The sequence below is a fragment of the Procambarus clarkii genome, chromosome 86, assembly GCF_040958095.1.
Source record: "Procambarus clarkii isolate CNS0578487 chromosome 86, FALCON_Pclarkii_2.0, whole genome shotgun sequence".
Lineage (NCBI taxonomy): Eukaryota > Metazoa > Arthropoda > Malacostraca > Decapoda > Cambaridae > Procambarus > Procambarus clarkii.
In genome coordinates, this window is record NC_091235.1 from 18,417,700 (window position 1) to 18,440,266 (window position 22,567).

Genomic DNA, 22,567 nt, shown 5'->3' on the forward strand with positions numbered 1-22,567 from the left:
TGAACTGCTAATCATTCATTAAATTGTGCATTATGTCTCAATTTTTCACTTCCTTGGATATACTGTACAGTACAAAAAGATAGGATAAAAATAAACCAGTAATATTTCTTTCATTATATTTTTCATTTAAATAACTGCATCAATATTTTTACAGCTGACAGGATTTGTTTTCCCATACAGGTGCATTATTTGTTAAAAAAAATTTGGTTTATTGTTACACACAATGGTGCTACATAGCCTTCCCAGCTTGGTGCCTTCTTTTAATACTTACTGATTAAAAAATAAATAATAAATACATTTTATTCAGGAAAAGTACATACAGTTGATTTACAAACATAATGATGGATTTATAGGCAGAGCTAGTACATACAATACCTAAAGCCACTAATACTCATAGCATTTCGGGCAAGGTGTGAGGGAAAAAAAACAGACTAAAACTTAATAGTAATCGGGATTAGGTATAAATTGTGTTGAAAGAAGGAATAAAAAATACAAAAAGGGGGTTAACATAGCATAAATCAGCAATTGCACATGTTGGTGAAACAGCGTTGTTTAAAAAATAGCAAGACATGGGTTGACATTTAGGAGGTAAGTTAGGTTACATGGAGTTAATTTGGCAGTACTTGGTTTAACTCTTAAACTGGTTGAGAGAGGTACAGCCTTTGACATGATTTGGGACGTCATTCCACATTCTGGGTCCCTTGATTTGTAGAGCACTTCTAGTTTGGTTACACACAGCCAAATTGAGTAACAGGAAGAGGTCTTGGACACAAATTTGTTCCATGCTAAATGTAGAGGAATCAGCTGAGTATTCCTCAAATAAAATAAGTTGCCTCAGCTTATAAGGTAAATAAAATAAGCATTTCTCAAATAAGTAGCTGCCTCACCTCACTGCCTTACTGCTACATAGCCTTCCCGGCATGGTGCCTTCTTTTGATAATTACTTGTTCCACACCCAAATTGTATAACAGGAAGAGGTCTTGGACCCCTACTTCCCTCTCTCTTTTTTAATAATCTATATAGTCATAATTATAGCTTTAAGTATTCAATGAATAAAGTTTTTGACATTTTTACCCTTTTCCTTACCTAACATCATTTGTGCAGCATATTTTTATTTTATGTCTCACCCAGATTTAATTTCAAAATAAAACCAAACTAAATAAATTAGAAATGGGTATGTATAGCTAAGGTACACCCTTACTACTAGGTGAACAGGCGCATTTGGTGATAGTAAATGATCCCATCAGGCAGGGCTCATCACCTTCTCTCATATTTCATGTTCACCAGTGTTTATTTACTTAATAACTACTGGTATAATATCTTGCTATTATAAAACTAATTCTACTATCATCAAACACATATTTACTTCAAGTTTCAAGCAGAGAATGCATATATAACTAACATGAAGGATTCCTCTTCACTAGATTCACCAGCTATAATATTTTGGTCATGTTCCAATATCATAAATCGATCCCAGTGTTATGTAGTAGAGAAAAAATTACTTATATCCAGTTTACGTAAAGCTACGAGTGGTCGAAACCACACTTAAATCCAGGAATGAACTTACGAAGGTTTTTCCACTTAGGGTAGTTAATTGAATACGGACGTAGCCGCCACGAAGGCGCTAAGACGGAAAACGCTCTTAGCCAAGAGGAAAAACCTTCGTAAGTACCTTCCTGAATCCAGCCCCAGGTCGTGTAACTTTTTGCACATCCTAGTCCATGGGTTAAGGTGCACATCTGTGGTTATCCACAACATTGGTTCGATCGTGCTGTCCTGCTCTAAAGATTATATCATTGATTTATCACATTGTGTACAATATCTTTATACATTTAGTATTATGTTCGACATACAATACTGTGGTGTAAATACTTTCTAATGAAAGGATTCTAAATGGGAAATTGTAAACAACGCCACACCTTAGGGATGGCATGTGACTGAAAGCTTTATTGTACAGATTTTAATGGACAACAAGATCCACAGCATTCACCCTTTATTTGTGCACATGATAGGACATACATTTGTGCATAATTTGATGCAGAAATCCCATGGAAAAAGCACTGTTTGAATTTTTTAGTAATATTAATTTAAAATTATCAGTCTTGGAGGAATTCTGCATTATCTAGATGCCAAATTCATTGTACAGGTCACTGGCTAGATTAAAATCCCTATCTTGGACCAGGTTCCCATGTAGTACAAAATCCACTGAATTTATATTCAATATAGTATTGTATAGTGAATATTCTTTGCTTGAGCCAGTGAGCCCAACCACCTTACTGATACATCTCAGCGTAATACTGTAATGGGAAGGAGAGATACTGTATACAGTATAGTAACGGGAGGAACACGCAGTCAACAAGGTAGTACCGATAAAATCCTGATATACCATATAATTCAACATGACAAATGCACTATTGAAAGGAGAAGATAATTATATATTATGGTAAAAGGTTTACTATGAAATACAAAAGTACATATTTTACAATAATACATATGGCCTGCATTAATATATATTTTATACACTAAGTATAGTACTGTATAAACTGTTATACATACTGTACTTGCAACCTGTAACTATATTTTAGAAATTCTAAATTCTGATACAGTCAAAATAAGAAATTAAGGAATGATATGTTTCCTTTGTAACCATAAAACCAACTTTGCATAACTAAGCAAAATGGAAGAGGAGGCAGTCCTAAAAGAGGAATTAACAATTTACTGTAGAATCTGTCTTTATCCCCATGAACGCCCCTCTGATGGAGTAACCACAACTGAAACCTATTCAGGTAGCCCTATCTTAACATGCTCTTCTGATTTGTCCTCTTTCCTTTATGTCTAAGAATTATTAGCCAGCAGTAACTGGTTGGAGTTAATGTAATTTCATGATCAAAAAGATATTATGCAGTTGATGTCACCTCGAAGAAAACTATAAGATCAGTGCTAGTGACTGATAACTTTGCCTGTCATCCGATCAGGTGACAGCCTGGCTCTACTGAATGGACAGTACTGTACTGTACTCCAAAAGTCTCCCTTCCCCCATACTGACTGCCTACCATTCCACTCCCAATTCCCTTTCACTCTTCTATTTCTAACGTGGTGATCAAGTCTTCCTTTTATGTCTAATATGGAGGCTATCTACTGTACTAATGTGGTTGTCGCTCGAGGATCAACTCGTATGGTACTTCATATTCCAGGATATTTCAAGCTTTGACCTTCATGCTATTGCGTTTTACACTGGCATGAATGACATGATAATGTTATGGGACAATACAAATTTGTCCATTTGTTAAAGAAAAAAAAAGACAAGCTGCTTACAAGAAACTTTTGGATGGGAAGTATAACACAAGAATTATATAGTGCAGGCTACACAAATTAAAAGATTAACAAACCAAGCCATTTTGTAACTCATGCACATCATCAAATGTTGGCACTGTTCCATATTGCACATCATAATACAAACCTGGCACCATTAGCTAGTTTATTAAAACTAAAATTGTCACTGTCATTCAGCAGTATAATTTTAAAACAAGTATGGTGAGGCAATTATACATTTCCATTCAACCAAAAACAATCGATAATATAGAACTGTTTATATATTGGACCATGGAGGTGTCATTGGCTGTGGGTTTTGAAGGTAGGACATCACAACTGCAGAAATGGACAACCTGAAATGTTAATATAATTAGTAAATTATTTGTGACAAGCAAATAAAAGTATATTTGTTTAATTATGATAATTTACTTTGAAAATCAGAACTATTAGCCAGTAACAATGGGTTGGATTAATGTAATTTAAATTACATTCAATAACAAAAGACAATTATGCAAGTGTTGTCACCCTTAGGAAAATCATGAAGTCAATGCTATAGTGACTGACAAGTAAGCTCAGAAAACTACTGACAGGGCTCTCCCAAAAATAACAAATCAGAGCAAGAGAGATTGTTGAAACACAGGGAATACAGAGGACATACTCAGCACACAAACACAATAAAGTACATAAATTATTGGGACCATTTGAAGCTCCCAAAATGTACTCTGGAAAGGAGACAAGAGAGGTATCATGTACTGTATACATGGACTGAACTCCAGGTCCAAAATTTGCACAGTATTATAACATAGTGGAGCGAACAATATGGTAGGAAATGCAGAATAGCGCAAGTGAAGAAAAAATGTGCCACAGAAACAGTCATAGAACACTGTATGAATATCCAGGTCCAAAATTTGCACAATATTATAACAGATGCTATACCGATGATGATACTTTTCAAAACGCTTGTGCTCTCTAGAGTGGAGTACTGCTGCACAATGACAGCCCCTTTCAAAGCTGGAGAAATTGCTGACCTGGAGAGTGTGCAGAGATCCTTTACTGCTAGAATCCACTCAGTAAAACATCTAAACTATTGGGACCGACTAAAGAGCCTAAATCTGTACTCCCTTGAGCGCAGGCGGGAGAGATACATAATAATTTACACGTGGAAAATATTAGAGGGGCTGGTCCCAAACCTGCACACAGAAATAGCATCACATGAGACCAGAAGACATGGAAGGATGTGCAGAATACCCCCGTTGAAAAGCAGAGGTGCAACAAGTACTCCGAGAGAGAACTATCAACATCAGAGGCCCGAGACTGTTCAACACGCTTCCGCTACACATAAGGGGCATAACTGGCCAACCCCTCACAGTGTTCAAGAGAGAACTGGATAAGCACCTCCAAAGGATACCTGATCAACCAGGCTGTGACTCATACGTCAGGCTGCGAGCAGCCGCGTCCAACAGCCTGGTTGATCAGTTCAGCAACCAAGAGGCCTGGTCGACGACCGGGCCGCGGGGACGCTAAGCCCCGGAAGCACCTCAAGGTAACCTCAAGGTAAGGTAAGGTAGTGGAGCGAACAATATGGTAGGAAATGCAGAATAGCGCAAGTGAAGAATAAAGGTGCCACAGGAACAATCATAGAACACTGTATGAATATCAAAGGACCACGGCTCCTTAATATCCTCACAGCAAATAAAATAAGTATGGCTGGAACAAAAGTATTTCTTCAAGAAAAAATTAGAGTTTCCTGCAAGAAGTGCTGGACTAACTAGATTGTAAGTGGGAATATGGCCCTGCAGGCCACTCCAAGCAACAGTCTACTGGACCAAGATCTTGCACGTCATGCCTGGCCCAGGCCAGGCTTGGAGAAAAGAAATCCCAGAACCCCCTTATCCAGGTACAAATCCAGATCCAGGTAATGAAATGCCCTTTTCAGGCATGTAGTCAATCGCTCACCTCCCAGTCCTGTTCTCTTCCTTATAGAATATTTGGGGGTTCCATTTGGCTCAACGAGCGGGGATGGCAGGCTAGCTGGGACTTTAGCTGACCTGACCCACCATATGATGGTGGTCAGGCACATCATGGTTCAACCTGTCCTCTTGAAAATAACGTCGCTTTTCGTTCGAATGCATGCTATATCCAAAAATGAACGTAATTTGAAATGAAATTGGCTCACGAAAGTGACATACTGTCGCGTTTTCTCTAAGTCCTCTGGCTTACTTGGAAAGGTTAGGAGAGGAAACTTTCATTTAACGTTTTTCATAGCTTTTGAAACTTGGACAATTTCCTGCCCTCCTAACCTACGAGAGGACCCTTAACTTACTGTTTTGAAACAAAATCCAAAATTTATTTTAATTTTTTTATTTTTAAATTACGTCCATTTTCGGCCATATGGGCAAACGACCAAATTCAGACATAATTTGTAAGAGGACAGGTTGCACAGTTAGGGTATTTACCCCGTCGCAATGTTTATTTGCCTTAGTACACCAGGTTTTGGCCTTGTGTAAAGTAAAGTATATGTTAAAATGTGACATGCTATGAGGACAGGTTGTACCTTTATGGGTTTAGTAATATACAAATTTCAGAAGAAAACAAGATAAACCTTACATGAAGCTGCTGAGCATTTGTTTCGTATCGTCATTGACTCTCGAGTTGGCAAAGCTGATGCAGGAGCAGTATAGCGCAACCCAAGCACACCACTTCAACTGCAAGTAAGAAATAATGAGTTCACTATAGAGTATCATTTATAACAACAATGTCTAAAATTTCTATAATCATAGTTTTAATAATACAGTATTTGGAGGATTAAAATTCATAAAGTGAGTAGAAATCACATTCCTCAATATAAGTATTATAAGATTAACCCTTGCACTGCTCACCTATTTTCGCCAAAAACGTCTTGGTGCAATTGTCAAGGACATATTTTTGTTATTTTTACAAATGTTCAGGTAAATTTAATGTCAAAATGTTTCCAAAGTCAACTATTTCCATTTCAAAATACAAAGAGTAATGAAAAAATTAAAAAACATTAAAATATAGCCTAATTAAAAAACAAAAAGCACAACTCTCGGAGCGCCTAAAGGCGCTTTGCGCAGTGCAGTGGTTAAAACCCTAAATAAGAAAATGATCCAAGATAAAGTCTGATATTATTTACTTAAAACATGTACTGTACTTTATATGTGAAAATTAAGCATTGAATACTGTATAATTAAACATCTTTTTCTGGTAGGCCCTTGATTTACCCATCTTCCACCAGATGACAGCCCTGAGGTTACCTGAGGTTTCAATCAACTTGCCTAAAAGGTCAACACTTCAAAAACGAAGGGTGAACAGGAGCACTGTCCAGAGCGAACGATGCACTAGAACCCCTACCCCAGCCAGGAACCAGGAGATATGGATCTACACATGGCCCAAAGCTGGATCCGAAGAACTCAACTGAAGCAGACTGAGGCTAAAATACTGCACTGCCAGCTATCAAAGATTGATCTACCTTCCCTTCCCGCCCAACCACTTGGGCTAGACAGTAGAGCGAAAGCCCATTTTTTTGCAAGCCGGTTTTCAATCCCCGACTGTCCAAGTGGTTGGGCACAATTTCGTCCCCATGTCCCATCAAAAATCCTTATATTGATCCCTTCCAAATGCTATATAGTTATAATGATTTAGTGATTTCTCCTAATAATTCCCTTCCCTTCCCTTTCCCTCCAGAAAGTAGAAAGGGTGTAAAAAGAGAGGCAAACCGCAAGGAATACAACTAAGAAGATTCCTGATGATCTAGAACTGCACGCTGGAAAGCACGACAGGCCGCATATAGTGTAAATATGCAACCACATCCCACAGCAGCAGCTCAAACTAGAGCAATGCTATCAAGGCAATCTTTGAAGACAACACAAATGGTGAAACCAGCTGGGAAGAACCCTGCTCTAAACATAATTACACCTGATCAACCACACACAACTGTAACCTGAGAACACTAAACAGAGTTTTACTTATGCTAACATTAAACAGCTTGTCTTATATACTCGCATTTGGGTGAGGTGATGTGTTGCAACAGTTTTGGAAGAGGTGAACAAACTTTTGACCAACGCAGAACACGGAACAATGGGTATAAATTGGATAAATGAGAGGGAAGAATGGAAGTAACTGCAAAGGGCCTATTGACCCATATTTCCTCTTGATGCTTCTATATTGGTACGGAGTCTTGAAGTGGGTAGAATATAGTTGTGCATCAATTGGCTGTTGATTGCTGGTGTTGACTTCTTGATGTGTAGTGCCTCACAGATGTCAAGCTGCCTGCTATCGTTGTATCTATCGATGATTTCTGTGTTGTTTGTTAAGACTTCTCTGGTGATGGCCTGGTTGTGGGAAGAGATATGTTTCTTAATGGAGCCCTGTTGCTTATGCATTGTTAATCGCCTGGAAAGAGATGTTGTTGTCTTGCCTATATACTGAGTTCTTTGAGGCTTACAGTCCCCAAGTGGGCATTCGAAGGTATAGACGACGTTAGTCTCCTTTAAGGCGTTCTGCTTTGTGTCAGGAGAGTTTTTCATGAGTAGGTTGGCTGTTTTTTTGGTTTTATAGTAAATTGTCAATTGTATCTTCTGATTTTTGTCTGTAGGGATAACGTTCCTATTAACAATATCTTTCAGGACCCTTTCCTCCGTTTTATGAGCTGTGGAAAAGAAGTTCCTGTAAAATAGTCTAATAGGGGGGTACAGGTGTTGTGTTAGTTGACTCTTCAGAGGTTGCATGGTGTTTCACTTTCCTTTTTATGATGTCTTCAACGAAACCATTGGAGAAGCCGTTGTTGACTAGGACCTGCCTTACCCTACAGAGTTCTTCATCGACTTGCTTCCATCCTGAGCTGTGGCTTAGAGCACGGTCGACATAAGCGTAGACAACATTCCCCTTGTACTTGTCTGGGCAGCCAACCCTATGCCCTACCAAGAACCCACCCGAAGCCGGACAGACACCCACCTGGAGCCCGAACAGTCAAACACCCAGAGCCCGCCAGTTTAGTAAACCGGAGCCCGCCAGTTGAGTGAATTGGAACCCGTCAGTTGAGTACCTGGAGCCCGCCCCGAGCCCTACCGAGAACCCACCCCGAGCCCGACCAAGAACCTACCCCGAGCCCTACAAAGGTTCCCCAAGCCCGAGAGCCCATCCCAAACCCGAAAGAGCCCACCCCGAGCCTGACTGGGAGTCAACCCTAAGCCCTACCAAGACCCCACCCCCAAGCCCTACCAAGACCCCACCCCAAGCCCTACCAAGACCCCACCCCAAGCCCTACCAAGACCCCACCCCCAAGCCCTACCAAGACCCCACCCCCAAGCCCTACCAAGACCCCACCCCCAAGCCCTACCAAGACCCCACCCCCAAGCCCTACCAAGACCCCACCCCCAAGCCCTACCAAGACCCCACCCCCAAGCCCTACCAAGAACCCACCCCCAAGCCCTACCAAGACCCCACCCCCAAGCCCTACCAAGAACCCACCCCCAAGCCCTACCAAGACCCCACCCCCAAGCCCTACCAAGAACCCACCCCCAAGCCCTACCAAGAACCCACCCCAAGCCCTACCAAGAACCCACCCCCAAGCCCTACCAAGACCCCACCCCCAAGCCCTACCAAGACCCCACCCCCAAGCCCTACCAAGACCCCACCCCCAAGCCCTACCAAGACCCCACCCCCAAGCCCTACCAAGAACCCACCCCCAAGCCCTACCAAGAACCCACCCCCAAGCCCTACCAAGAACCCACCCGAAGCCGGACAGACACCCTCCTGGAGCCCGAACAGTCACCCACCCGGAGCCCGACCAGTCAAACACCCGGAGCCCGCCAGTTTAGTAAACCGGAGCCCGCCAGTTGAGTGAACCGGAGCCCGCCAGTTGTGTGAACTGGAACCCGTCAGTTGAGTACCTGGAGCCTGCCCCGAGCCCTACCGAGAACCCACCCTGAGCCCGACCAAGATCCTACCCCGAGCCCTACAGAGGTTCCCCAAGCCCGAGAGCCTATCCCGACCCCGAAAGAGCCCACCCCGAGCCTGACCGGGAGCCAACCCCAAACCCTACCAAGAACCCACCCCCAAGCCCTACCAAGAACCCACCCCCAAGCCCTACCAAGAACCCACCCCAAGCCCTACCAAGAACCCACCCCAAGCCCTACCAAGAACCCACCCGAAGCTGGACAGACACCCACCTGGAGCCCGAACAGTCACCCACCCGGAGCCCGACCAGTCAAACACCCGGAGCCCGCCAGTTTAGTAAACCGGAGCCCGCCAGTTGAGTGAACCGGAGCCCGCCAGTTGAGTGAACTGGAACCCGTCAGTTGAGTACCTGGAGCCTGCCCCGAGCCCTACCGAGAACCCACCCTGAGCCCGACCAAGAACCTACCCCGAGCCCTACAGAGGTTCCCCAAGCCCGAGAGCCTATCCCGATCCCGAAAGAGCCTACCCCGAGCCTGACCGGGAGCCAACCCCAAACCCTACCAAGAACCCACCCCCAAGCCCTACCAAGAACCCACCCCCAAGCCCTACCAAGAACCCACCCCCAAGCCCTACCAAGAACCCACCCCTAAGCCCTACCAAGAACCCTGCCCTAATACCTACCAAGAACCCACCCCAAGCCCTACCAACAACCCACCCGAAGCTGGACAGACACCCACCTGGAGCCCGAACAGTCACCCACCCGGAGCCCGACCAGTCAAACACCCGGAGCCCGCCAGTTTAGTAAACCGGAGCCCGCCAGTTGAGTGAACCGGAGCCCGCCAGTTGAGTGAACTGGAACCCGTCAGTTGAGTACCTGGAGCCCGCCCCGAGCCCTACCGAGAACCCACCCTGAGCCCGACCAAGAACCTACCCCAAGCCCTACAGAGGTTCCCCAAGCCCGAGAGCCTATCCTGATCCCGAAAGAGCCCACCCCGAGCCCTACCGAGAACCCACCCCCCAAGCCCTACCGAGAACCCACCCCCCAAGCCCTACCGAGAACCCAGCCCCAAGCCCTACCGAGAACCCAGCCCCAAGCCCTACCGAGAACCCAGCCCCAAGCCCTACCGAGAACCCAGCCCCAAGCCCTACCGAGAACCCAGCCCCAAGCCCTACCGAGAACCCAGCCCCAAGCCCTACCGAGAACCCAGCCCCAAGCCCTACCGAGAACCCAGCCCCAATACCTACCAAGAACCCACCCCAAGCCCTACCAAGGACCCACCCGAAGCCGGACAGACACCCACCTGGAGCCCGAACAGTCACCCACCCGGAGCCCGACCAGTCAAACACCCGGAGCCCGCCAGTTTAGTAAACCGGAGCCCGCCAGTTGAGTGAACCGGAGCCCGCCAGTTGAGTGAACTGGAACCCGTCAGTTGAGTACCTGGAGCCTGCCCCGAGCCCTGCCGAGAACCCACCCTGAGCCCGACCAAGAACCTACCCCGAGCCCTACAGAGGTTCCCCAAGCCCGAGAGCCTATCCCGATCCCGAAAGAGCCCACCCCGAGCCTGACCGGGAGCCAACCCCAAACCCTACCAAGAACCCACCCCCAAGCCCTACCAAGAACCCACCCCCAAGCCCTACCAAGAACCCACCCCCAAGCCCTACCAAGAACCCTGCCCTAATACCTACCAAGAACCCACCCCAAGCCCTACCAAGAACCCACCCGAAGCTGGACAGACACCCACCTGGAGCCCGAACAGTCACCCACCCGGAGCCCGACCAGTCAAACACCCGGAGCCCGCCAGTTTAGTAAACCGGAGCCCGCCAGTTGAGTGAACCGGAGCCCGCCAGTTGAGTGAACTGGAACCCGTCAGTTGAGTACCTGGAGCCCGCCCCGAGCCCTACCGAGAACCCACCCTGAGCCCGACCAAGAACCTACCCCGAGCCCTACAGAGGTTCCCCAAGCCCGACAGCCTATCCCGATCCCGAAAGAGCCCACCCCGAGCCCTACCGAGAACCCACCCCCCAAGCCCTACCGAGAACCCACCCCCCCCAAGCCCTACCGAGAACCCACCCCCCAAGCCCTACCGAGAACCCAGCCCCAAGCCCTACCGAGAACCCAGCCCCAAGCCCTACCGAGAACCCAGCCCCAAGCCCTACCGAGAACCCAGCCACAAGCCCTACCAAGAACCCAGCCCCAAGCCCTACCAAGAACCCACCCCCAAGCCCTACCGAGAACCCACCCCAAGCCCTACCGAGAACCCACCCCCAAGCCCTACCGAGAACCCACCCCCAAGCCCTACCGAGAACCCACCCGAAGCCGGACAGACACCCACCTGGAGCCCGAACAGTCACCCACCCGGAGCCCGACCAGTCAAACACCCGGAGCCCGCCAGTTTAGTAAACCGGAGCCCGCCAGTTGAGTGAACCGGAGCCCGCCAGTTGAGTGAACTGGAACCCTTCAGTTGAGTACCTGGAGCCTGCCCCGAGCCCGACCGAGAACCCACCTAGAGCCCTACCGAGAACCCACCCTGATCCCTACAGAGAACCCACCCCTAGTCCTACCATGAAAACACCCTGAGCCCTACAGAGAACCCACCCTGGGCCCGACCAAGAACCTACCCTGAGCCCTACAGAGGTACCCCAAGCCCGAGAGCCCATCCCGAACCCAAAAGAGCCCACCCTGAGCCTGACCGGGAGCCAACCCTAAGTCCTACCAAGAACCCACCCTGAAGCCCTACCAAGAACATACCCGAAGCCGGACAGACACCCACCTGGAGCCCGAACAGTCACCCACCCGGAGCCCGACCAGTCAAACACCCGGAGCCCGCCAGTTTAGTAAACCGGAGCCCGCCAGTTGAGTGAACCGGAGCCCGCCAGTTGAGTGAACTGGAACCCGTCAGTTGAGTACCTGGAGCCTGCCCCGAGCCCTACCGAGAACCCACCCTGAGCCCGACCAAGAACCTACCCCGAGCCCTACAGAGGTTCCCCAAGCCCGAGAGCCAATCCCGATCCCGAAAGAGCCCACCCCGAGCCTGAACGGGAGCCAACCCCAAACCCTACCAAGAACCCACCCCCAAGCCCTATCAAGAACCCACCCCCAAGCCCTACCAAGAACCCACCCCCAAGCCCTACCAAGAACCCACCCCCAAGCCCTACCAAGAACCCTGCCCTAATACCTACCAAGAACCCACCCCAAGCCCTACCAAGAACCCACCCGAAGCTGGACAGACACCCACCTGGAGCCCGAACAGTCACCCACCCGGAGCCCGACCAGTCAAACACCCGGAGCCCGCCAGTTTAGTAAACCGGAGCCCGCCAGTTGAGTGAACCGGAGCCCGCCAGTTGAGTGAACTGGAACCCGTCAGTTGAGTACCTGGAGCCCGCCCCGAGCCCTACCGAGAACCCACCCTGAGCCCGACCAAGAACCTACCCCGAGCCCTACAGAGGTTCCCCAAGCCCGAGAGCCTATCCCGATCCCGAAAGAGCCCACCCCGAGCCCTACCGAGAACCCACCCCCCAAGCCCTACCGAGAACCCACCCCCCAAGCCCTACCGAGAACCCACCCCCCAAGCCCTACCGAGAACCCAGCCCCAAGCCCTACCGAGAACCCAGCCCCAAGCCCTACCGAGAACCCAGCCCCAAGCCCTACCGAGAACCCAGCCCCAAGCCCTACCGAGAACCCAGCCCCAAGCCCTACCGAGAACCCAGCCCCAAGCCCTACCGAGAACCCAGCCCCAAGCCCTACCGAGAACCCAGCCCCAAGCCCTACCGAGAACCCAGCCCCAAGCCCTACCGAGAACCCACCCCAAGCCCTACCGAGAACCCACCCCAAGCCCTACCGAGAACCCACCCCAAGCCCTACCGAGAACCCACCCCAAGCCCTACCGAGAACCCACCCCCAAGCCCTACCGAGAACCCACCCGAAGCCGGACAGACACCCACCTGGAGCCCGAACAGTCACCCACCCGGAGCCCGACCAGTCAAACACCCGGAGCCCGCCAGTTTAGTAAACCGGAGCCCGCCAGTTGAGTGAACCGGAGCCCGCCAGTTGTGTGAACTGGAACCCGTCAGTTGAGTACCTGGAGCCTGCCCCGAGCCCTACCGAGAACCCACCCTGAGCCCGACCAAGAACCTACCCCGAGCCCTACAGAGGTTCCCCAAGCCCGAGAGCCTATCCCGATCCCGAAAGAGCCCACCCCGAGCCCTACCGAGAACCCACCCCCCAAGCCCTACCTAGAACCCAGCCCCAAGCCCTACCGAGAACCCAGCCCCAAGCCCTACCGAGAACCCAGCCCCAAGCCCTACCGAGAACCCAGCCTCAAGCCCTACCGAGAACCCAGCCCCAAGCCCTACCGAGAACCCAGCCACAAGCCCTACCGAGAACCCAGCCACAAGCCCTACCGAGAACTCAGCCCCAAGCCCTACCGAGAACTCAGCCCCAAGCCCTACCACGAACCCTGCCCTAATACCTACCAAGAACCCACCCCAAGCCCTACCAAGAACCCACCCGAAGCTGGACAGACACCCACCTGGAGCCCGAACAGTCACCCACCCGGAGCCCGACCAGTCAAACACCCGGAGCCCGCCAGTTTAGTAAACCGGAGCCCGCCAGTTGAGTGAACCGGAGCCCGCCAGTTGTGTGAACTGGAACCCGTCAGTTGAGTACCTGGAGCCCGCCCCGAGCCCGACCGAGAACCCACCCAGAGCCCTACCGAGAACCCACCCTGATCCCTACAGAGAACCCACCCCTAGTCCTACCATGAAAACACCCTGAGCCCTACAGAGAACCCACCCTGGGCCCGACCAAGAACCTACCCCGAGCCCTACAGAGGTACCCCAAGCCCGAGAGCCCATCCCGAACCCGAAAGAGCCCACCCTGAGCCTGACCGGGAGCCAACCCTAAGTCCTACCAAGAACTCACCCCGAAGCCCTACCAAGAACATACCCGAAGCCGGACAGACACCCACCTGGAGCCCGAACAGTCACCCACCCGGAGCCCGACCAGTCAAACACCCGGAGCCCGCCAGTTTAATAAACCGGAGCCCGCCAGTTGAGTGAACCGGAGCCCGCCAGTTGAGTGAACTGGAACCCGTCAGTTGAGTACCTGGAGCCCGCCCCGAGCCCTACCGAGAACCCACCCCGAGCCCTACCAAGAACCCACCCCGAGCCCTACAGAGAACCCAACCCCCCCGAGCCCTACCAAGAACCCACACCCCCCCCGAGCCCTACCAAGAACCCACACCCCCCCGAGCCCTACCAAGAACCCACACCCCCCCGAGCCCTACCAAGAACCCACACCCCCCCCCCCGAGCCCTACCAAGAACCCACACCCCCCCAAGAACCCACACCCCTCAAGCCCTACCAAGTACCCACACCCCCCCCCAAGCCCTACCAAATACCCACACCCCCCCAAGCCCTACCAAGAACCCACACCTCCCCAAGCCCTACCAAGAACCCACACCCCCCCAAGCCCTACCAAGAACCCACACCCCGCCAAGCCCTACCAAGAACCCTCACCCCCCCCCCAAGTCCTACCAAGAACCCACCCCCCCCAAGTCCTACCAAGAACCCACACCACCCCCCCAAGTCCTACCAAGAACCCACACCCCCCCCCAAGCCCTACCAAGAACCCACACCCCCCCAAGCCCATACCAAGAACCCACACCCCCCCAAGCCCTACCAAGTACCCACACCCCCAAGCCCTACCAAGTACCCACACCCCCCCAAGCCCTACAAAGAACCCACACCCCCCAAGCCCTACCAAGAACCCACCCGAAGCCGGACAGACACCCACCTGGAGCCCTAACAGTCACCCACCCAGAGCCCGCCAGTTGAGTACCTAAAGCCTGCCCGGAGCCCCGACCGACAACCCACCCCAGAGCCCCGACCGACAACCCACCCCGGAGCCCCGACCGACAACCCACCCCGGAGCCCCGACCGACAACCCACCCCGGAGCCCCGACCGACAACCCACCCCGGAGCCCCGACCGACAACCCACCCCGGAGCCCCGACCGACAACCCACCCCGGAGCCCCGACCGACAACCCACCCCGGAGCCCCGACCGACAACCCACCCCGGAGCCCCGACCGACAACCCACCCCGGAGCCCCGACCGACAACCCACCCCGGAGCCCCGACCGACAACCCACCCCGGAGCCCCGACCGACAACCCACCCCGGAGCCCCGACCGACAACCCACCCCGGAGCCCCGACCGACAACCCACCCCGGAGCCCCGACCGACAACCCACCCCGGAGCCCCGACCGACAACCCACCCCGGAGCCCCGACCGACAACCCACTTGGGGCCCGACAGAGAACCCACTTGGGGTCCGACAGAGAACCCACTTGGGGTCCGACAGAGAACCCACTTGGGGTCCGACAGAGAACCCACTTGGGGCCCGACAGAGAACCCACTTGGGGCCCGACAGAGAACCCACTTGGGGCCCGACAGAGAACCCACTTGGGGCCCGACAGAGAACCCACTTGGAGCCCGACAGAGAACCCACTTGGAGGCCGACAGAGAACCCACTTGGAGGCCGACAGAGAACCCACTTGGAGGCCGACAGAGAACCCACTTGGAGGCCGACAGAGAACCCACCCCGCGCCCAACCTTTCATGGAGAAAATTGAACACCAGGCGACAAAAATAATTGCAGAATGAGGTCTAGTTTCATACCATGAACGGTTGAGGGTCACAGGGCTAACAACACTGCAAACTAGGCATGCCAGGATGGATCTCACCGAAACTATTAAAATATCGACTTGAATCGACTTGAGAATGGTCCAGGACGGACCGAAACTCGTCGTCCCTTCAACTTCTAGTGTGTGGTCTGGTCAACATACTTCAGCCACGTTATTGTGACTCATCGCCTGCCTATTAAAATATTGAACAGTTTCGAAGATATGGATCCAGAGAACAACTTCAAAAGGTCAGATGGAACACAAACAAGGAACAACGGTTTCAAGTCCAACAAGCCGCAGTGTAGGACTGAAAACATAAGCTATATTTTCACCCACAGGGTTATAAACCCATGGAACCGCCTATCTGCTAAAGCAGTAAATAACATAACACTTAAATTGTAAAATCCAATTTGAAAAAAAATCGGAACAAATGGGGGACCTGATCTGCTACCAGAAATTTTAGCCAAATATCCCCAGTCTGCTAACTGTAGGTAGTAATTAACCGAGTGATTGTAACCTATCCATGCACCGCTACCCACTGGATGGGGGGCGCGGTGTGCAGGACAAACATAAATTGTGACACTAGCTCTCCACATATGTCAGGTGCTTAATTTAGAACCTGTACTTGAGGTCGATCTCGAACCCATTGTTGATGTGACGACTTATATTGAATTTTGTAACTTGCTTAGCTAAATGAATTGTGGGGTTCAGTCCCTGAGCCCATTATGTGCCTCTGTAACCCTTTCCACTACCGCCCAGCAGAGGTACAACAGGTACTCAGAGAGAACTATCAACATCAGAGGCCCGAGACTGTTCAACACGCTTCCACTACACATAAGGGGCATAACTGGCCGACCCCTCACAGTGTTCAAGAGAGAACTGGATAAGCACCTCCAAAGGATACCTGATCAACCAGGCTGTGACGCATACGTCAGGCTGCGAGCAGCCGCGTCCAACAGCCTGGTTGATCAGTCCAGCAATCAGGAGGCCTGGTCGACGACCGGGCCGCGGGGATATATAAGATATAAATATGTCAAAAAGAATTATCACTCTTACCTGGAGCAATGTTGCTAATGTCGGAACTCAGCGGTACATGTTGTCGCGTTGGCGGCAGCGACAGTACTGATCGAGCAGCTGAGCCTTCAACGACCAACCACCGTTTGAACGCCATTTTGAAATTCCAGGCGTACTACCCGAAAAGTGCGTAAACTAGTATTTGCGTGCATTATAGGCCATTCCAAGAAACCTTATTGCTATGAATATCTTGTTATCTAACAAACGAATTATTTATGTTAATATTTTTAGCACATATGTTAAATTAGGCCATTTTTCATTTAGAGGGGGTATATATATATAGCTATTTACATTTTAAGTTTGAAAAATTACCGTACAAAATTGAATGCAAAGATAAGATAAGATTTATTTATACAACCCTGTTTGGAAATTAACTCCTTTTACAATGAAATAAGACGCAAATAAGAACCTCAATTGTGTAGTGAATTTATGCATTTTGTTTTGATTAAAAGCTTAGGTAGTACAATGTACTACTTCTACTATTAATACTGACTCTCTACACCTATTTTCATTTTCAAATTACGACTTTTTATACCGAAAATATGCCAATTACTGAAAACTGCAATAGGTCATATTTTGCCCAAACCCCTGACTCCTTATCATCCTTAAATGCTCTCAACTCTTTAAGACATAACTGTAACATGCTCGTGTCCGAAGCTAGACACAAATACAACAAAATTACTAAGGATGGTAACAGAGTCCATTTCATGTGGTCTCCATCTCATGTTGGCCTCCGAATGCATGATAGAGCTGATAAGTTAGCCAAAGAATCTGCCTTTAAAGGAGCCGTTGAGTGTAACCTTGGATTGTCAATGAGCAATCTGAGAGCAGCTGTACACCGAGAACTTCAACACGATCTTGTAGATCTGAGGCAAAGTGAAATTGACACCAGTAATTCCATCTATCATCATACTATCATGCAAGAGGAGCCACACATCTATGGATCATCCAATAAAATCAGCAGACTTCTAGATGTTACTACTGCTCGGCTTAGACTCGGTTACAAGTATCTCTGGGAATTCTCATTATCTGCTGATGTAGACCTGACCAAATGTAAACTGTGTCAAAATTATTCGCACACCCTCCGTCACTATGTGATGGAGTGCGAAAAGATACGTGAATTTAGAGACAATTCTATAACCAATGTTCCAGCGATGTGTCAATATTTCATTCAAAATGATCTGCTACCAGAAATTTTAGCCAAATATCCCCAGTTTGCTAACTGTAGGTAGTAACTAAGTGATTGTAACCTATCCACCGCTGCCCACTGGATGGGGGGCGGTGTGCAGGACAAACATATAAATTTTGACACTAGCTCTCCACATATGTCAGTTGCTTAATTTAGAACCTGTACTTGAGGTCGATCTCGAACCCATTGTTGATGTGATGACTTATATTGAATTTTGTAACTAGCTCATCAAGATTGTAACTTGCTTAGCTAAATGAATTGTGGGGTTCAGTCCCTGAGCCCATTATGTGCCTCTGTAACCCTTTCCACTACCGCCCACAAGATGGGTATGGGGTGCATAATAAATGAACTAAACTAACTAACCCCCCTACAGTTTTCCAAGTATATGAGATGTGGGAAATTTGACTCCTGCGCGTGATTTTTGAGCCGAATTCTGACCCTCTGCACTTATTTTCATTTTCAAATTACGACTTTTTATGCCGAAAATATGCCAATTACTGAAAACGGCGATAGGTCATATTTTGCCCAAACCCCCCTGCAGTTTTCAAAATATATGAAACGTTGGAAATTTTACTCCTGAGCGCGATTTTTGAGCCGAATTCTGACTCTCTGCACCTATTTTCATTTTCAAATTACGACTTTTTATGCCGAAAATATGCCAATTACTGAAAACGGCGATAGGTCATATTTTGCCCAAACCCCCCTGCAGTTTTCAAAATATCTGAAACGTGGGAAATTTGACTCCTGAGCGTGATTTTTGAGCCGAATTCTGACTCTCTGCACCTATTTTCATTTTCAAATTACGCCTTTTTATGCCGAAAATATCCCAATTACTGAAAACGGCGCTGGGTTCCAATTTACCCAAACCCCCCAACATTTTTCCGAATATCGGAAATATCGCAAATCTGACTCATGAGCATTATTTTTGAGCCAATTTCAGACTCACAGCACATATTTGGAGTTTGTATTTGCGAATTTTTATTCCCGAAAATATGCCAATTATTGAAAACGGCGATGAGTTACATTTTGTCCAACCTTCCCCCTACAGTTTTCAAAATTTCGGAAATATCGCAAATCTGACTCATAAGCGATACTTTTGAGCAGAATTCTGGCTTATAACATATATTTGTTGTTTGAAATTACGACTTTTATACCGAAAATATGCCAATTAGTGAAAACGGCGATGGGTCACATTTTGTCCAACCCTCCAACCTCTACAGTTTTCAAAATTTCGGAAATATCGCAAAGCTGACTCCTGAGCGTTATTTGTGAGCCGAATTCTGATTCACTGCATATATTTGGAGTTTGAAAATATGCAAATTAGTGAAAACGGCGATGGGGTCACATTTTCAAAATGTGATGGGCATATATTCAAAATCCAAATATGTGCAGTGAGCCAGAATTCGGTTCAAAAATAACGCTCATGAGTCAGATTTGCGATATTTCCGACATTTTGAAAACTGCAGGGAGGGGGGGGGTAGGCAAAACCCTTGGGCACCACACCAGTAACAAATACCTATTTGTTATTCCAAGATTACGACTTAATCAAACTAGAAATGATCTTCAAATCAAGGGACCGAGAATGTGGAATGACCTTCCCAATCACGTTCAACTGCTGTACCTCTTTCAACCAGTTTAAGACGACACAGAGCAGACAGTAGACTCCGACCGCATCAAGCTCTCACGCTCTCGTTCCCCATCGAACTCCCACTAATCGAGTTTAGACACTCACCATCCTCTATCGAGCTGCCGTACTCGCCCGCATCGAGCTCCGCGGCTCCGGCCGCACTCAGCTCTCTTCTCTGCTCCAAGCTCCGTCTCAACGTCTACGACACTGCTGTAACCAAGACTACTAAATAAATATCAAAACCCACTAAACTGTGTATCTAATCTACCCAACAACGTTACATAATCGTGCGTTACAAGCCGAAGCTCAAACCCCGTAACCACAACTAGGTGAATACATACTCACTGACTCATCTCCATCTCCCCTTTTTTACGGAATCAGTATAATGTTTAGGAAACTTATTATATATTATTATATTTACCTTTGAAAAAGAAAAGTAAAATAAAAAATATAAATGGAGATATAACAAGTGCTTCAAATAAATGTTGCGTTGTTGTTGTGTTTTACTGGGGCCGTTAGTTTCTTGGCCTCCAGGTGTGTCCTCGACAGTGTAGAGGTCGAGATGGTGGAAACGCTGATGGAGAGAAGTTCCTGCTGGGGTCTTAACATGCTAGACTACTGCTGGGGGCTCAGCATGCTGCCCTTCGTGGGGGTGTGTTTCAATCCTCCCAGCGATCCTCTTCGGCAGTGGAGAAACATGTGGAGAAGCCCCACCTGGGGAAGAACTCCCTGGAGCCTGAGGGAGGCACTCACCTCTCCTCTCCCCCTAAGGAGAATCATCTACCTCCGCAGGTTCCTACCGGAGGTCAGCAGCTGGGATCTCTACAGCAAGAGCATCACACTAGTGCTGCTGGGAGTCCTATCCTTCGTCGCCTCCATCTTTACCTTTGTTCTCTTCCTGAAGAACCTGATAAAGGAGCACCAGAAAGAGGATCACCAGCACGTCCAGAAGCAGGAGGATCACCAGCACGTCCAGAAGCAGGAGGATCACCAGCACGTCCAGAAGCAGGAGGATCACCAGCACGTCCAGAAGCAGGAGGATTACCAGCACGTCCAGAAGGAGGATCACCAGCACCAGAAGGAGGATCACCAGCACCAGAAGGAAGATCACCAGCACCAGGAGGATCACCAGCACCAGAAGGAGGAACAGCTTATGAAGGTGATTGAGCTACTGCATGAAGAGATGAAGCAGCTGGAAGAGGTCTTCTTACTGGTGAAGCAGCAGGAGGAGGTCCTCCACGCCCACCTCCTTCCGAATTGGTTTCCCTTCCCTTACCCTTAGTTGGCCTTCCGATCCCCTTTTCCCTAGGATGTCTCCACTGCCCTCCTCAACCCTTGCGAGTCCCCCCTCACCCCTACTATTACGTGGCGACTCGTTGAGGTTACTGAGCGGAATTTGAGTCCCTCAACCGTTGGCGGAGAATCCGTGAAGCCTGGCGAGAAAATGATCTTCTCCCTGATTCCGTACTAGGACGCTCCGGATCCATCACACACCATCCGCTTCGTTCTCTTGCCCACCCATCCGGACTACACCTTTTATAAAGGAATAATTACTCAGTTTGTGGAGAGACAGTTCCCTTCGATTATTCCTAAATCACTCGTGAAAATTCTAAGTGACATGATATTGAGATACCCACATATTAAAATCCTCCTCCCCAGCTCCATGTTCACGTATCAAGAGGGACTCTTCAACTCCCCACTAGATATTGGATTCGAGTTCGACCCCGATGAAATTACTTGTGAGTTTTAGATTCAGAACGCAGTCGTATCATTCACAGCTGACCCTTCTTCTGCAGATCTAAATATGTTTCATGAAACTTATTACGATATACCAGTAGGACTCGTGTTAATGGTTAAATTGCGATGCGTCCTTGCTGTGGAATGGCTTGAACGATTGTATAGTATTGGGATAAACGTCAACTTCCTGGACAATGTAGAATTCAAAAAAGTGTAGCTTTCTATTTTCGTAAGGCAGCTATGTCCATCCCCAGGAAAAGACGATAACGGAGGAACTTTAACTGACGATTATTTGGTGTCCATCTTATTGCCCTCTCCTAACGAAGAAGACTGGTGGGTACCCACTGAATCTAGCGATGGCTTGTGGGCCATCATTTATACGGACTTGCAAATCCGACCGTGGGTGGTTTCTAAACTAGTCCTGAGAGAGACAGATGACAAGTTTTGTCTTAAGGTTTCACTAGACATGATTCATGAAAATCAGCTCCAGCCATTGAAAGCATCATGTGTCAAAGTTATTAACTTTGCATCCATGACAAATGAGGTAAGAGGTATTCTCTGGCTAAGATATCATCTTTCAATGCCCTTGTTACAGGAGCACATCAAGAATAATGTTAATAATTATAATGGAGTTGGCGGAAGATTGACCCCGTTTGAAGTCTCCGAGATCTTGACTAATGTCATTGCCTCCTTCATTCTGGAGGTCATGACATATAAATGTGAACACTGTAACGGAACGCTATCTAATTGAGTGAAAATTCGTCACTTCGATTCTCTCAAATTCGTTCCTTTCTCCGCTGTAGTAAATTTAGTATCCTGTATTTTGCTCTCCTATTTCCACCAGACTAGAGTTTTTCCTTACTTTAAAGCATTGGGTTCACCATAGCCCGTACTACTTGGAACTTTTGTTCCCAGTAGCTGAATCTAAAACAACAACAACGATGGACCGAGTTTGTTTCGCTTCCTTTATTTTTTGTATGGAAATTAATCAGCTTCTGAACATTTGTGGGCCACACAATCAATCACGCA

At 48.5% G+C, this 22,567-nt stretch overlaps 2 long non-coding RNA genes across 4 annotated transcripts; one reads left to right on the top strand and one right to left on the bottom strand.

Moving 5' to 3' along the window:
• Positions 1-1,374: 1,374 nt before the first annotated feature.
• LOC123768076 (uncharacterized) lies at positions 1,375-7,977 on the top strand. Of its 3 annotated transcripts, none has more exons than XR_006774038.2 (3): positions 1,375-1,664; positions 5,898-6,023; positions 6,569-7,977. It is a non-coding gene; the product is annotated as an uncharacterized lncRNA (long non-coding RNA). The 3 variants fall into 3 exon arrangements; XR_006774043.2 differs by lacking the exon at positions 1,375-1,664 and adding an exon at positions 1,713-1,731; XR_006774042.2 differs by lacking the exon at positions 1,375-1,664 and adding an exon at positions 1,795-1,813.
• LOC123768072 (uncharacterized) lies at positions 1,917-17,037 on the bottom strand. The gene is made up of 3 exons (XR_006774036.2): positions 16,968-17,037; positions 5,920-6,017; positions 1,917-3,665 (listed from the first exon to the last, which is right to left on the bottom strand). It is a non-coding gene; the product is annotated as an uncharacterized lncRNA (long non-coding RNA).
• Between the last annotated feature and the right edge of the window lie 5,530 nt (positions 17,038-22,567).